The sequence below is a fragment of the Rattus norvegicus genome, chromosome 2, assembly GCF_036323735.1.
Source record: "Rattus norvegicus strain BN/NHsdMcwi chromosome 2, GRCr8, whole genome shotgun sequence".
In the NCBI taxonomy this organism is placed as follows: domain Eukaryota; kingdom Metazoa; phylum Chordata; class Mammalia; order Rodentia; family Muridae; genus Rattus; species Rattus norvegicus.
This window is the reverse complement of record NC_086020.1, coordinates 115,596,087-115,611,839: the sequence shown is the minus strand read 5'-3', so window position 1 is coordinate 115,611,839 and position 15,753 is coordinate 115,596,087. Positions and strand designations below refer to the sequence as shown.

At 40.9% G+C, this 15,753-nt stretch overlaps 1 protein-coding gene across 1 annotated transcript in view; it reads left to right on the top strand.

The window, feature by feature from the left end:
• Positions 1–10,072, top strand: part of Egfem1 (EGF-like and EMI domain containing 1) — a 651,262-nt gene extending 641,190 nt beyond the window's left edge. Inside the window, exons 15-16 of the transcript XR_010063603.1 lie at positions 4,048–5,077; positions 8,072–10,072. The gene's annotated coding sequence lies outside the window, so the exon portion shown is untranslated. The remainder of the gene's footprint in view (positions 1–4,047; positions 5,078–8,071) is intronic.
• The last annotated feature ends 5,681 nt before the right edge of the window (positions 10,073–15,753 follow it).

The window sequence follows — 15,753 nt, the reverse complement described above, 5'->3', positions numbered from 1 at the left end:
GGGGCTAGCTCACTATTCCCACGTGATGGCTAGCTGACAGGACTTAGAGAACAAATCCTCATTCTTAGTTTCTCTGTGACTTCTTTAATTTTTCTTGTACCTTTTAGTGAAGTGTTCTGCCACAGAGCCACACTGCAGATGTCCATTATCAAACAAAGGAATGGTTTTTAATGTCTGATCCTCACCCCATCCCTTTTGTTCCCATCCCCTGCTCCCCATGCCTGCTTAACCTCCCCCCACACAGAGCCTTTTTCCAATGTCACGGAGCACGTGTTCTGTTACTGCTACCACACTTCTCCTTTTATCTCCTCTGTACATGCTCACTCCCGCTGAAATAGAAACATATAAATGAACTGCTGTGATCGATATATGGGCAAGAACATGTTGTGTTTGCCTTTCCTGGGCATGCTTCCAAAGGATCCTATGCATTCCTCCAGAGACACCTGCTCATCCACGTTTATGGCTGCTGTATTTGTAATGGCTGATAAATGGAATCAGTCCAAATGTCTATAAACGGATAAATATATATTGAAAATGTGATATATATACGCAATGGAGTTTTTATTGGATCATAAAGAAAAATGAAAAGTGGATGGAACTGGACATTATAATATTATATTAATTATAGTATTATCTTATATTATATGACATAACCCAGCATCTTTGTGGTTTCCTTCCAAACTTTTAAAATACATGTGACTGCACAGGCGACTGTTGAGAAGTGATGGGAGAATTACAGAGCTGAGCACCGTTCTGGCCACCAGAGGGCCCCTGTTCACATGATCTTACCAATTCTCTGTGCAGCTGAAGTTAAAGCTTCAGACAGACTGCCAAATATATCAGAAAGCACCAACCAAAAACACGTACCTTTCCTGTTACTTGCCATTCTGTTTGTAGCTCTGCATGAGGATATTTGATTTTTCTTCTTAATACATGAGTTTCAGGGTTATTTTACTTAAACTCGTAATTGTTTTGATAGGGATTAACATGGTAGGATTCCCTTATCTTATGGTTGCTCACAAAGAGGAAATCAGACACCAGAAGACCAAGGGAACCAACTGAACACAGTGGCATCCGGTGTCTGAGCTCCTTCTGGAAGTAAGACCCTGTCTCAAAAGTAAAACCTGACGAAAGGGCTGGGGAGAGGGCTCAATGGCCCTCACTTACTTAGCATTCATAAGACTCTGCAAAGAGAGGGGAGAGAGGCAGGGAGGGGGAAAGAGAGGGAGGGAAGGAGGCAGGGAGAGAGGGGGGAGAAGAAGGGAGGGAGGAATAGATGGAAGGAGAGTGAAAGGAAGGGAGGGAGGCAGAAAGGGAGGGAAGGATGAATAGAGGGAGGGAGGAAGGGAGGGAGGGAGGGAGGGAGGGAGGGAGGGAGGAAGAGATTCATGTCAATCACAGAATGTAAAAATAGCTTGAAGTCTACTAAGAAATAAAGGACAAGGAGAAATCCGTCTGAAGGAACCTGTAATGACTACATGAAAATGTTACTATTTGAACTGAGCCTCCGAAGGTTAATATCCACTTACCTAATGGTTAGATGGAGGCTCTGCCACAGTCATCTCTCCTTATCCAAGGTAAATAGGTCTGATATCTCCAGCTGAGGTCTGAAGCTATACATACGACCCTCTGCATGTCCATGTAAATACGCAGAGAGCTATTGATATTCCTGAATGCATATACCCATGATAAAGCTTAACCCATATATGTGCACAATAGGAGATTAGCAATAATAATTTTTAAAATTGCAATATCATGGTATAATGTCTCAAAACTTATTCAGTACACATTACTTGTTTATTTCTAGTATGTTTCATTTAGTATCTCAGACAAAGGGCGACAGGAGGTAGCATAGACCACAGAAAGCAAAACTTTGCATAACAGTGTACTAGTATAGATTATTGTTTATACTAGAGTGTATGTCAACTCATGTATTTGAAGCCTAACAATTGGTGACTGTATTAAAATCAGTGAACTAGTATTCAAACACAAGAGGAAACAATAGACAAACTAATAAATGTATAATGAAAATGTCATACACGTATGCAATGAAATAAGATGTGTACACGCTCTGTAGAGTGGAGCTTTCCTAGAGTAATCAAAGTGCTGGAGTGGTCTCTTGTCAAAATGCAAAAATAAATAAAACAGAATGCAGAACGACTTGTGTCTGGGTCAGTGTGACAGTGTGAATGTTTGAATAGATAAGACTAGAAAGATTGTCCAGAAACAAAGGCCTTCAAACCAACACCAAGAATGTCACTTCCATAGCTTAGACATAGACCAATGAACTTCCTGCACCAGGACTCCTAAGCGAGTGTTGAAAGAGCAAGGTCTTGAACCTGGAGCACAGAACGATGAATCAGACTCTTCTAGACTGAGCCAAGAATTCAGCCCCTCTGAGCTCTAAGAAACAGCTCTCTTAGACTTTAAAGTTTTAAAGCATTTTTTGCGTGCTCGGAATTTTACATTATTTTTTTTAAGTCTGCAAATTCTCCCTAGAAAAGTGTGTATATGCATTCATTTTTGCTAAGTCTTCCAGAGGGATCACAGACTCTTGTAATCAGCTCATGGTCTCAGGTTAGTAAGCCCCAAAATCAAGCTGGCTAACAGCTACCTAGACAAAGTCAGATAAACATGGCTGTCAGTAGGAATGTAGCCAGTAAGGCTTTTAGGCAAAGCTAAGGAATATATACAGCTCCTTCTAATCAATTGTGTCCTAGACCACCCTAATCTCATCTTGTGAATGTCTACTATGAAGGAGACATACTCACATTCATAAAGAGAAGAATTCACGCTGTGAGCCAGGAATTTTCTAGGTCATTTCCACCCCAAGTAAAGCATTTATTGAAAAATTGGGATGTTTCAAAAACAGAAACAAAAGTATTTCATGGGCATATCAGTATATATATATACACACACACACACACACACACACACACACACACACACACACACATAATGTTTTGCCCTGTTTCAAGTAACAAATGAAGCAGCTGGCATTCTGGAATGTATGAGTTAACTTCTTTACTGTTTATACACTTAATGTTCCACAAATTTAGATTGTATCTAAAAATGTTGCTATCTACCTGATAATCTAGTGTTTGGGAACCACAAAATGGTTCTGTCTCCACAAAGATTGAGAGCCGTATCTGCAAATAACAACTCAACTGGTGTTTTGCTGGGGATACATCACGTGAAACAAGATACAGCCTGTGAAAACAGGGCTTTAGGAACGCTATGGCTGAACTCTAAGGACCCAGATTACTTAATGCAAACATTGTGTGTGACTTCGGGGATCTGGGGCAGCTTTTCCTCACAGTCAATGAGCGCACATTTGTTTACATGAGATCAGTGTGGAAACAGTTCCGAAGTACAACTCGAAGTTCTTTCTATCTGGGGCAAACCCGCTGAACTTAACCCACATTTGGAGCTGTGTCAGGACACAGGTGAAGCAGTTAAGTTGACGATGAGGATAAAGCGGTGTTTGGTGTGCTATGGTGTGAGGGTTAGACACAAAGAGCGTTGTACAGTAGAGGCAGACAAAATACTCTCTCCACAAGCTGGCCTATTATCCTATATGCTTATAATCACTGGCTAACAAATAACTTTATTTTGTGATTCTCAGCTGGCACCTTTGCTCAACATTGCTCTGAATACTATTTCGTACTGATAGTAATGTGCCCATTTCTTATCTATAAAAAGTTTCGTATGCAAGTGGATGGCACATTAGCTTTTCATTCTCCGGAGAGAAGGAACATAGGCTAATTCCCACTTTTCATCACTTTCAACACTTATCTTTCTACACATCTCCTTGCATAAACAAGGCAAGGTTTCTTTATGGTTTGAATTAACAAGCCCACTTGTTGGGTGAAAGACTATTGTATTTCTCACTGGCCTTGTTAAATAATACCAAACTGCTTCCCGAAGCTGGTGCGCCAGACATTTGAAGATTATAAATATATTACTTTGTTGTCTCAATTTATGTTAGGTTTTAAGGGAACTATTTCCAATCTGCTTGCCATTGTAAGGCTTTCTGTCTCTTTGCAGGCTGAGCATTCATCTTGAAATCGGCGGGGTTGCACTCACGGACAAACCAGAGAGCCCCGTGTTATTACCGTTTACGTTCTACCTAGAATGAGTACACCAGTCACAAGAAATACATTAAGTACATTTTCGGCCTAGTGTGAGATGCCTGTCATTGAAAATAGATAAAATAGAAGAGAATACAGATGGCGATAAATGGACCAGGCATGTAAGGTGGATGCCACAGTTCACCTAGTAAGCAGACTAGTTAAAATGGGCATCATGGACAAGGTAAGACTGAAGTCCCAATGAGAGATAACGAACAAGAGACCAAGGAAGGCAGTAGAGAAAGAGAAAAGATGTTTCTGTAGATGGAGTGGAAGAGTTGGAAGGGGGCCTGATCTGTGGGCCTTAAGAGTACTGTGGAAGAGGCTTTCACTGAGTGGAAGGGGTGGTGGCCGTGTTGAAGGGATCTGAGCGGGGGATCAGCTCGGCATGATGACACTATCGCTCCCATTAGCTGCTTGGATGTGTCGGCTCCTCGGTAATGAGCAACTTGGCTAAGACTGTCTTGAGAGCTCTGATTTTAGAGTTTGGAAGGTTGGGAAACAGCCTGGATGAACAGTCCCGCTTGGCCCTTAGGGAAGCAGGATGTGCCCTGGTAGTGGGTTTCCCACATATCCTTTGGACCCTGCTGCTTTCCTGCCTTTGTGCTTTATCCCTTAGTCCACTCACTCATCACTCAAAACTAAAGCAGCCCCTTTTGTCAGTTCTCTGCGAGGGTCTGACCCAGCTGCTGTGAGCTCTGTCCTCGATGCCCGGAGACACGCTGAGCGGCAAGTTCTGCCGTCTTCATTTTTGCAGAAGTCGGATAGAAACCAGATCTCTCCTGGGTGCGGAGTGTTTCATCATACCCGGGTGCCTACCATGTGTGGGGAGGCTGTCGGGGAAGATTGAAACAGCATGCTTAAACAAGACGCCGCCGAGCCCTGCAGAAGCCTGCGTTGATGATTCTCTCGTGTGCCTGGCCCTCTTCACATGTGACGCTGACATGGTAGGAGCTACTGTCCTTTCCTGTTTAGTTTCATAATTTACACAAAATATATGAGACCAGGTATGAGTCTCCAGATATTCTATTTTAAGAAGGTGAGAGTTTTAATTTCATGTAGTAACTTACCACCCAAACCAAGAAGAAATTCAAAAGTTAGAAAGGAAAGTAACCTCTACCACAATGAATTTTAACTAAAAAAAAATCTTGTGTGTCTGTAGGTAGGGTGTGTGTGTTCTGTGTGTGTATGAATGTTAATATGTGTCCATTTATGTACATGCACATGTGTGTGTTTGAGTAGGGGCCTGAAGTTGACATTAGCATCTTCCTCAATTCCTCTCCACTGTATTCACTGAGGGGTCTCTCAGTGTGGTTTCTCACAAGAACCCAGAACTATCCACATAGCTATCCTAGGTAGTCAAGATAATTTCTTTCCGTGTCCAATTCTAGCAGATCAGTTGGCACATCACTGTGCACTGTCAATCATCTTCATCTATGTCTCTGTAATGGGGAGCCCAAGCATTCTGCTCCGCTCCAGGCCTCCCTCCCAGCTTTGTCTGTGTGGGCTTTTCCTATCCCACCTCAGTTGCACGCACCAATGTAGAGATTCGAACATTATGAATGTGTGGCCATACCCAGTTTAAATAACTTTGCCTTTTTGGTGATCCTTCATTGTAAAAAACCTCAGTGCAGAGCAAGTGAGAAAAAATGTGCTAAAAATCACATGTTCATCTACTACGACAAAACCATCCACTAGAAAACTCACGTGGATAAAGCGAATGTCCCAACGTGCAGCCCCTCAGTCACACAAAGCCTAAGAGAGAGGCAGAACTTGCCATCTCTGCTACTGCTCTGGAAAATTATTTTCATTGTCTCTGCTTCCTAGGACAATGTGACCAAATGCCTTCTTCACACACTTGGAAGTTTAACTGGCAATAGGAGGCACCATCCCCAGTAACACATCTGCACAGGAATATGCAAAGCAGGGCGACTGTGCAAATTTGTTCAGTAGATCTTACCTGGCCTCTGTAAAAAACGGGAGTTCATGCGCTCAAGAAGATAAAGGGTTAACTTCCAAGCTAGTACCACAACCTTATCCCCTGAAACCCCTTCCCCCTTTCACCATGAAAATATGCTCATGTGAAGTGAATTCTGAAACCGAATCTGTCGAGCATGCTCTGCCTTTGGTACCAGATTTGTATGGCGACATTCAAACTTCTGCCATGGCCATTGCAATGTAAATAGGAAATTCTAAATGTGATTTGAATTGCCCTTTGGGGAGTTTTGCAATGAGAGACGGTACATTTCCAAGGTAGCCAATAGTTAATAGGGAGCAAGCCTCAGCTGTGGGCTTGGAGACTGTTCTGCATCAGAGAACAAGTTGACAGGAGCCTCCGCACGCCTTCATTTGGATGGAGGGAACTTGGCGGTTGACATGGCCATATATAGTCCTGAAATATTTTCTCTCGTTGGAAATGTTTTAGATCAGACCATGAACACCAGAGCCTTCATTACTCAGGGAAACCATTCAGTTTTGAGGTGACAGAGGCCTTCGCGCTTTCTAGTTTAGAGACTGGTGTGACCAACGCTGGTTGTCCATTAGCGAGGAGCTTGTGCAATTATTAAGTGTCAGCACTTGCTGGGATCAACACACCTACGCTAGAAAATAGGCTCTCACAATAAAGAATGCAGTAGGTGTTGAAAATACATCATGAATTCAAAGTTGCAGGTTATTTCATGGATTCCTAAAAAAATATAGGTGGTGTGACTGAATTGTGTGTATTTTTCAATGCTGCCTGATACAAAATTTAAGTTGATTCCGTTCATGTATAAATGGATAGAGAAGTTGGGGCTTTTCCAGAACACGGGATTCAGCAGTTTTAGAGGAAGGGAATTGCTAAAGTGGCCACTAGAGGGCAGAGTCTCCCTCACTCATCATGTATTTGAATGACGATTTAAAAAGAAATTGAAAGGTAATGCCACTCTTTCCCCACTTAAGTCCCGTTTTTAATGTATCATACAGGCGCACATGTATTGCAAAAAATATTTAAAAAATAATGAAAATATTTTTAAATGATAATTCCAGAATTGCATGCCAAGAGAGTAGCCTCTCTGGGGGATTTCTCCTCTCAAGCCCCAGACACAACTAGTGTTAAAATGTATAGCATCACCCCCTCCATATGCTAGCATAGGACACTTTCACATAAATGCGACTTACAAAACACTCTGTGTTATGTGTTCACTCATTATGCACACACGTGATAACAGTCTACCAGGACCTGCCTTTCCCACCTTCAGTTACGCCCTGCAGTGGTTTGCTCAGTAAATCAACTACAGCTCATGTTCAGGACTCGCTCAATACTTTTCTATTCTGAACAGAATGACTGGATATTTTCATAGATTGCCTTTGTTATTTTTTTCCTAGGTGCACAACTGAAGGGCTAGTTAGCTAAAATTTATTCTATTGGCCACAATTTATTAGTAGCTATAATCATTATTATAAGCCAGGCCCTTGCTCCAAATGGAAGTTCTCACCAGGCTGCACTCCTACTAGGTGTGTGAGATTGGACCTTTGAGGCCTGACCGGGGCAAACACGGAGCCAGTTAAACCATCACTGTATGGTTCTTAAAGTTCCTAGACCTTCAGAAATTAACAACTCCTGGGCTTGCTGTTCCAGATAATCTTCTTAACTTGCAAAACAAAATTTGTTTACAAATTTTACTAGATCATGCACGTAAGATTACTAAAAATACTTCATTAGTCAAATGGACCTGACTCCTGTAAGCCAGTAGTAATACACCCATGTGTGTACCTAAGGAAATTTCACCGTGTTTCCTAACACCACATTTATTGTAAAACCATAAAGCAAGATTACCATCAATTACACCAATTTCAGGCTGCAGACAAGACAATTCTTATGGCTTCTCTGTGGTCATTAGTTTAACGTACCTCTAGAGACATCTTGATGCTTCCAATCTGAATCTTCCTTATCTTTTCAGCCCGTTTCTCCCTCTCTCTCGAATGAGGCTGTCACCATTTGCCCATGCTTTCCTCGCCATTCTAAAAGACAATGCCAGCCTTTTGCTTTGAATTTTCAGCAACAACAAGAAGAATGGACACAGCAAAGCATTTTACTATCGGTTATCTACCCACCCAAAGTTGCGGGAAGAGTCGACAAAAGTTCGTAAGGATGTAACAGCTTTATCGTTTTTCTTTAGAGAAACCTGCTTTTTTGGTGAGAACCATGTATATCCGGTATGGTCCAATATTATCCATCAACATGCCTGTGTTGAAAAACGTGAACAAGTTAAGACTTATCTCCAGATACCTACCACATGCCCAATATGGCTGGCAATCTGGTTCCTGTGGTCTCCTTTTATCTACCCATCATCTATCGTATTCAGCTCTGTATAGGAGTCCTCACAGAGAGAAAAACATTCTCATCTCACTTGTTGGTCAAACTAACAAAATGTGATGTGAACCTGTGGAGAGGGACATTAAAAGACTCAAAGAGAAGCTGAGAGAAAGCGGAGCAGGGCCTGAGCCTTTGCAGACTGCCTCATGGCTCAACTCTGGGCGAGCTCATATGGAGTGACTGGCTGTTGGCATAGCAACAAGTGGATGCAGACCAAGGATGGAGAGGACATCACTATCTGTTTTACTGTGGCACTTTATGTCTTTTCCTGTGCATGTTGGTGTAATTCTTCTCTTTCCTTGTCACAGATACTTCACAAGAACACGTTTTAAATTCACATCCTAGCTTTTATGGGAAGAGGAATGTTTGGTTCATCTCTGACTCAGGCCTTCCTCCTTTGCTCTCTACCCTAAGCCAATGGCAATCTGTGCCGCTTTTGGCACCTTGAACTATATATTGTCTTTCGTGAGTTCTAGTGTTTAGTTAATGGATGCATTTAATGTGAAAGATGTGAAGAGACAACATCGTTATTCAAAGCCAACTTCTGGATGGTCACTGACTGTTCCAAAGGAACAATCATGACAGGTGGAAATAGGCTATGGATATGGGATGAACTCTTGAACATGACAGTTTTATTATGAAATAATTCAATTTTAAAATGTACTTACACAAAACAGAAAGGAAAAAGATTTGGGTAGATAATTATGCATTTAGGCCTGCCTTGTACCACAATACTTTTGTGATGAAAATGTAATTTGGGGTTATAAAGATTGTGTTATAATTTCTTATTAGCTGTATAAAATGACCTTTGGACTTAATGCTTTAAAATTATTATACAGGGGCTTAGGAGATAGCTTCCTGGGTAAAGTGTTTCCACAAACATAAGGATCCTAGAACCCATGCACAAACCCAGCAAGTTACATGCCTGGAACTTCAGCGCTGGGGGGCAATGACATGCAGATCCTTGGGACTTGCCAGTCTGCTCGTTTAGTTGAAATGACATGCTCTAGATTCAGTGAAAGACCCCGTTTCAAAAATAAGGTAGTGAGCAACAGAGAAAGAAACCTGAAGGGAAACTCGGGGTCCATATGTGGATACACAGCTGAGTGTACCCTGAACCCCAACCTGCCAGTACACCACATACAAAATGAAATATTCTGTTGTTGCATAGTCTTCAGAACATACATTGTCCATAAGTTCTGCGTGTTCTATGTCAGAGAGATGAGTGAATGGCTTTACAGAATGTCAAATGCCTTTAAACCTGATTAAAAATGTAAAAGATTTCCTTGTGTTTGGAAAGCTCGTGTCCAGAAGCTTGAGATTGGAGTTGATTTATTTGCTAGTCAGTAGAACAGAAAGGAGAGAGTGGGGAGGAAGAGAAAGGGTGAATGTTTGTTGTCAACCTGAATGGATCAATCTCTGTTAGCTGAGCTACTGGCCAAGTGTATGGTGTCTCATCGCCTTCCTGGCTGGGTTGACGCTAGTGACGCCTACAAAGGTAGAAAGAGAAGCCTGTGGCGATGCTTGAATGCATGCTAGGCTGTGTCTGTTTGAAGTTCTCCAGTCTTCACTCACCCCCTTTTACTTCTCAGTAGATGTTACCATTTTGGCAGCATACACTCAAAAATTATCATATTCTGTGGTTAGTTTGCAAAAGTACCTACTTAAAAGCATCTTCCTGATTATTGTGTGAAGAAAGAAGCTATAAAATTTCCATCTTTGAAAGTGATAATAAGCTTTGATCAACTCAATAACTTGGGGTAAGAACAGATAAAACAATCAGACAAGATATTGATATTCTCATTCCAGTGAGCACTTTGTCAGGTTGTTGAAGAGTCGTAGTTAGGTGCATATGGGTGCATAGTTATCAGAGGGTGGCGGGTGTTGCTTGTATCTTGGGGTACACACACACACACACACACACACACACACACACACACACACACTCTGTTTGGATTCACAAAAGCCTGTGACTGCCACTTCCTGTTAAATTGTATTCTCCGGAGCCCCACATCCCAAATTGCTTGTCTGCTTTGATATAACTCACTGGTGCCACACTTATAATCTTTGGATTCACAATGACTTGCAGGGTGGCAGACTATTAAAGGAAGAAATATCCATAACATTTCTGGGATATGTCATCTTTTGGTTAAAAAAAAATATGACCACAAAGCACTGTGGGAAGAATTCTTCTCAGAGCCTTTTTGCTCTTTTTGTAGAAAAGTGATCTTTTTTTCTTTCTAGAACAATTTCCAAAAGGGATTTGATTTGCAAAACTAATATTTTTATGAAGACAACAAGAGCAGCAATATTGAGTTATCTTGTTCCCAAACTGATGACAGCAAGTTCATTGAAGCAGGAAGGTAAAACTATAAATATGACTGAAAATTATTAGGACGGATGTTATCTCTTATCAATGTTTACAATTACTAAACTTTTAACTTTGATTTTGCTCGATTTCTAAACTAGATTTCTTAGGGTTAAAAAATTACACATTTTAGTTTCTAACTATTTTCTAGTAGAAAATTAGAGAAATGGACGAGTTGGTGTCACACACCAAGAACAATAATGGCCTGTTAGTTCCTAAACTTCCTTGTCTTTTTTATTTCCCCTCAACTGAAGATCCATGCTGCTTGAATTGAGTTCAACTAACATTTAATAAAACTGCAGTGAAACCCACAACATGAGATTTGAATTCTTATTCCGTGACCATATCTGGCCCAACTTCGTGACTTTCTTCTAGAGCAAATTCTTTTCTTGTGCCTTCCACATAGTAACCTTTTAACTTTCTCTTATCTTTTCCCTTTTCAAATCCTGCAGGTGAACCTGTTGAAAAATAACTCACTAATTTAATTCGGTTTCTACAGAGAGACGAAGAGACTGTTCGCACCCCTCTTCGCCCCATAGTCTTAAAACTTTTCCTTCTGAGAGCTAAGTAGTGAGCTCTCGAAGGGAAACTATTTATTCATGAAACTGTTAAACCATGATGAAGCTGGTCCCTATATATTTTATTAAACTCAATTAAGTAATGGAGTCTTTTGTAATCAAGCCCACCTTCATCTTCCAGAGGATGCCCAGGGCACTTTGCAGTTCATAACATACTGGATGTTTATTTCCTCGTGGTGCTGAAGGTAGCTTGATTTATGTCTTGCCCTAGTTAAGATGCCTAGGTCCTCAAGCCTTTTTGCCTCTGAGTTAGAGACTGAGGTCAAGTTAACGATACTAATCTGTCTCCCTGTTTGCAAGCAGTGAATCACCATTTGGATGCTGAGATGGCGTAGCAAGCTTTGTCTTGGCAGCGTGGTTCAAAGGTTGTCAGCAGAATGTATAAAAGTGGCCTGTGTCTAGAACTTCTGGTCACAAATGTCAAGGATTCCCTGACCAGGCCACCGATATTAGTGTGACTGATTGGTGAAAAGTGGGTGTGGCTAAGACATTTTATTCCCATGCCCGGTTTGGACTGGATTGATTTGATCTAGACTTAATAATATTAAAAGCTCCTCTAGTCATTCCCAGGGCACGAATGAAAATGCTTTCCAGTTATTAAGGAAGAATGTGACTTATTCAGGACAATCGGTAAGAAGGGAAGGATAAAAACAGAGCAGTTCATTTTAACCTCTTGGACCAAATGAGCTGTGCTGTGGAAGGGATGGCGCTTCAAGGAGAGACGTAATATTTCATTACTGATTAAATTAGAGCTTGTCCTGGAGGACTGACAGTTCAAGTAGCTGGAGGTAAAACAAGCAATTCGTAAAAGTTAGAGGCCAACTTTTGGCAAGTATTTTGTTCTGATTCCTTAGGAATGCAGACCAACTAGTGATTGAAATACAGAAAACTCAGAGATTGGTTCCACTTTGAGATTTTCCCAAATAACCTTAGTGCTTGTCACAGAGTTAGCATTGACCTAGAATTTGCAAATTGAGTGCATGTGCCAGTTGTGAATTCTTTTTAGTGACTCTTTATATAAGTGAACTAAAAGAAAAGGACAGTCAGTTTCACTAGCCAGACACTAAAAACAATTCTATACTTTGAATGGGTATTTTGAATTTATTGAGTCAAAAATTTAAACTTTATTAATTTTAGCATTTGTGTGTGTGTGTGTGTGTGTGTGTGTGTGTGTGTGTCTATGTGTGTGTAGAGGCTGTACTTACAGTGAATTTGAAAGCCAGAGGCTAACATTTGAATATCTTTCTCAGTTTCTTCTCTACCTTAGATTTTGATTCAGTGTCTTTCATTGAACACTGGATACACCATTTCATCTTGACTAAGTACCTCCAAGGATCCATGTATTTCCATCCCCCCATGGTGAGATTCCAGTACACACTACCTCACCCAGTTTTTTGTTGCTGTAACAGGAGTGCTGGATCCAAACTCAGGTCCTCATATTTGTGGAGAAAGCACTGTATCCCAGGCAATCTCCCTATTATTTCTTGCATTTCCTGACTGTAATATATTTATATTTTTACTGTGGCTGATTATTTATCTGCAGTATAAAAGGGGGGTGGGGGAGGTGGTCAGCCTGGATAAGAAATACAGACTTCTGATGTAAGAATGTAGGCTGATCAAGGATTGTATCTGTGACCCAAGGAAGCAGGTGTCTGTGGAGCTGCGAATTGTGACATTGTGACACGAGTAAAAACAACGTCTTGATTTTTCTTTCCTGCTGGGAAAGATGATAGAGAATCTCATGAAAAGGAAATGGAGACCTTGATTATTTACATCTGTGGTTTGATTAAATCTCTGTGATTGATGAACTGGAACGTAGAGCTAGGAGCTTTCCAGTAAACAGAAGGGCCCTTGCCATTTCTCAACATTACCTAATATATTTGTATCCTTGACATGTGCTCTTGACATATGTCGCTACATGAAATTTTCCACGTTGGATTCGTAACATGCAGTTGTCTGTGAAGACGTTTGCTGAAGTGATCCACACAGCTATTGCATAATGGCTCCATAGATGACATCTCTCTGTGAGCAAGGATGACCAGAAGGCCTGGATGGCTCTCCTTCCACTGTACCGCTCCACTGTCCGGCTTCAGCAGCACCATAGGCTGGAATTATTTTTTAAAAAATCCCACATCCTAGATGCTTACAATAAGTTTTTAAACAAAAATCATTTTTTCTTCCTTGACATTTGACCGTCAGAATTAACATTTGATTAGTATACTTATGCTAATTTGTAGAAAGAGTAAAAACATCTATGGGCAAAAAAAATGTATGCAGGCCATTGAGATTAAAAGTTATGTTGGAATATCATTAGTTGCACTTAATGTGGATTTGAAGGAATATTTTCTGAAAGAACATCTAATTTGGATAGCCCAAATTAGCACATGTTCATAATGATAAAATTTCGAGTTTCCAATGTCTTTGTCAGTAAGTTTGGAAAAATGGAATGATTACCATTCATTCGGTTGCTCTTACTACCTGTAGTCAATAACTTGGTAGTAGTCTTGGACGTCCAGTTCGGGATGCCCCAGGTCAATTGAGAAGAAGCACACACACAGTTTGGGCTTTAAGGTTTCTTGTCTACCATATGCAGAGCTCCCTTCCAGGTTGTGTCCTAATTGTCTCTCTGTTGCTGTATCGTTCTCCCAGCTGTCTGTGACTTCTAACTGGATGAACTGATAATTCTCATTATTGCCATAGGAGAATGTTTACACAAGGTAATATTGGTGTAATGCACACACATGGGACAAACTTTCACAAGGTTGGGAATTTCCTGTGTGCAAGTCCTCGTATTTAAATCCAACACCTGCCAAAGAAAGCCACGGTTTGTAACAGTGCCTCAATCTTAATCCCTAACTGCTTTATAAAGCAGCAGAAAGGTATAATGTCAAATCTGATTTTCACCTACTATGGCTTGAAGCATCATACAGACATTTTATTATACTTGTGGTAGACTGGACCAGATTCCAGTTATTAGAAACACTTTACTGGTCATTTTCATAATAAAAATTGAAATATGAAACTTTAAGGCAAAATCTGATATGGGCTTCCAGGAGGCGGCTTTTTCCAAGTAGCACATGCAAGAATAAATAATTTGAAAAACCCAGTCCAGGATCTCCAGTGAGATGTCTTATTTCTGTGAGGGGAGGGGAGAATATGAACTGTGACTCCCTCAACTAAAGCCCAGAAAACAGTTCTGATGTGCCTGTTCTTTCCAGTTGGGCAGTTAACTTCTGGGAAATCAGATGGCATGACTCAGAACGATGACCTGGGGAAATGACTACACTACACATTGTTTGCTTAGATCCTTCTGAAAACAAAAATGATAGTTGCTCCCATGGGGTGGCTTTAGTTATCAAATGAAATAGTGCAGGAAAGGGACTTAGAACAAGTATCTGGTGGATCACAGGCATTCAGAAGTTACCAACATTTCCATTGTGACCCTCCTCTTAAGTTTCTATGGGTACCCTATGTTCCTGTGTTCTGAGCATCTATAGAAGGTCAGCCTTCTAATCATAGTACTTTAAATGAGTATTTTTATGTATATTGTGTATGAACATGTATGGGCAAGTATGTGCTTGGGGAGGGTGTTGGATCTTTCAGAATTGTAACTGAGTACTAGATATCTAGGTATAATTATGACCTGAGTACTAGAATCTGAACTCTTGATTGTTCAGCAAGTATTCTTAATGGCTGAGCCATCTCTCAGGTCCTAACACCAGTGTCTTAACCGTGTTTCTCATTTTTATATTTTCTACAAAAACAAACAAACAAACAAAACTCACCTCAATGGAGAAGATGAGAAATCAGCTGTGGCTATTTAGGCCTTGGCTTTTTTGAAGACTACTTGCCTTCTGAGAGCACTGTCAGATCCAGCATTGCATGTAATGCGAATGCTATGAGGTTGGGATTGCTTGTTTGCCTTGTGTCTAGAGCACTGCAGAAGAAGAAATCTTGTTCCTGTTGCCAGGTATTTGTTAGTATTGGTCATACAACCAAAAAGTGGCAGCCATTGAGTTTTACAAAGTAGAAAGCCACTATGGAGGATGACCCAAGGAGGTGCCATCCTAACACTGGTATTCAGGGTACCCGTTGCAGTAGAGAACTTACCTCTGAACTTGGAGACAGGAAATGTTTCAAATAATACTGTTGTGGGATCTGTACCCTGGAGGAGCCTGTTCCCACATAGCAAGGAGTGGAACAGGAGCAGCTTGCTTTCTGGAAAGTTGTCAAGTACCATGCTTTGGGAGTGGCTTTGTTCAGATTCACAGCCTTAAATCTCTCCCAAATCCTGAGGATAAACAGTCAGCTGCTCTTTCA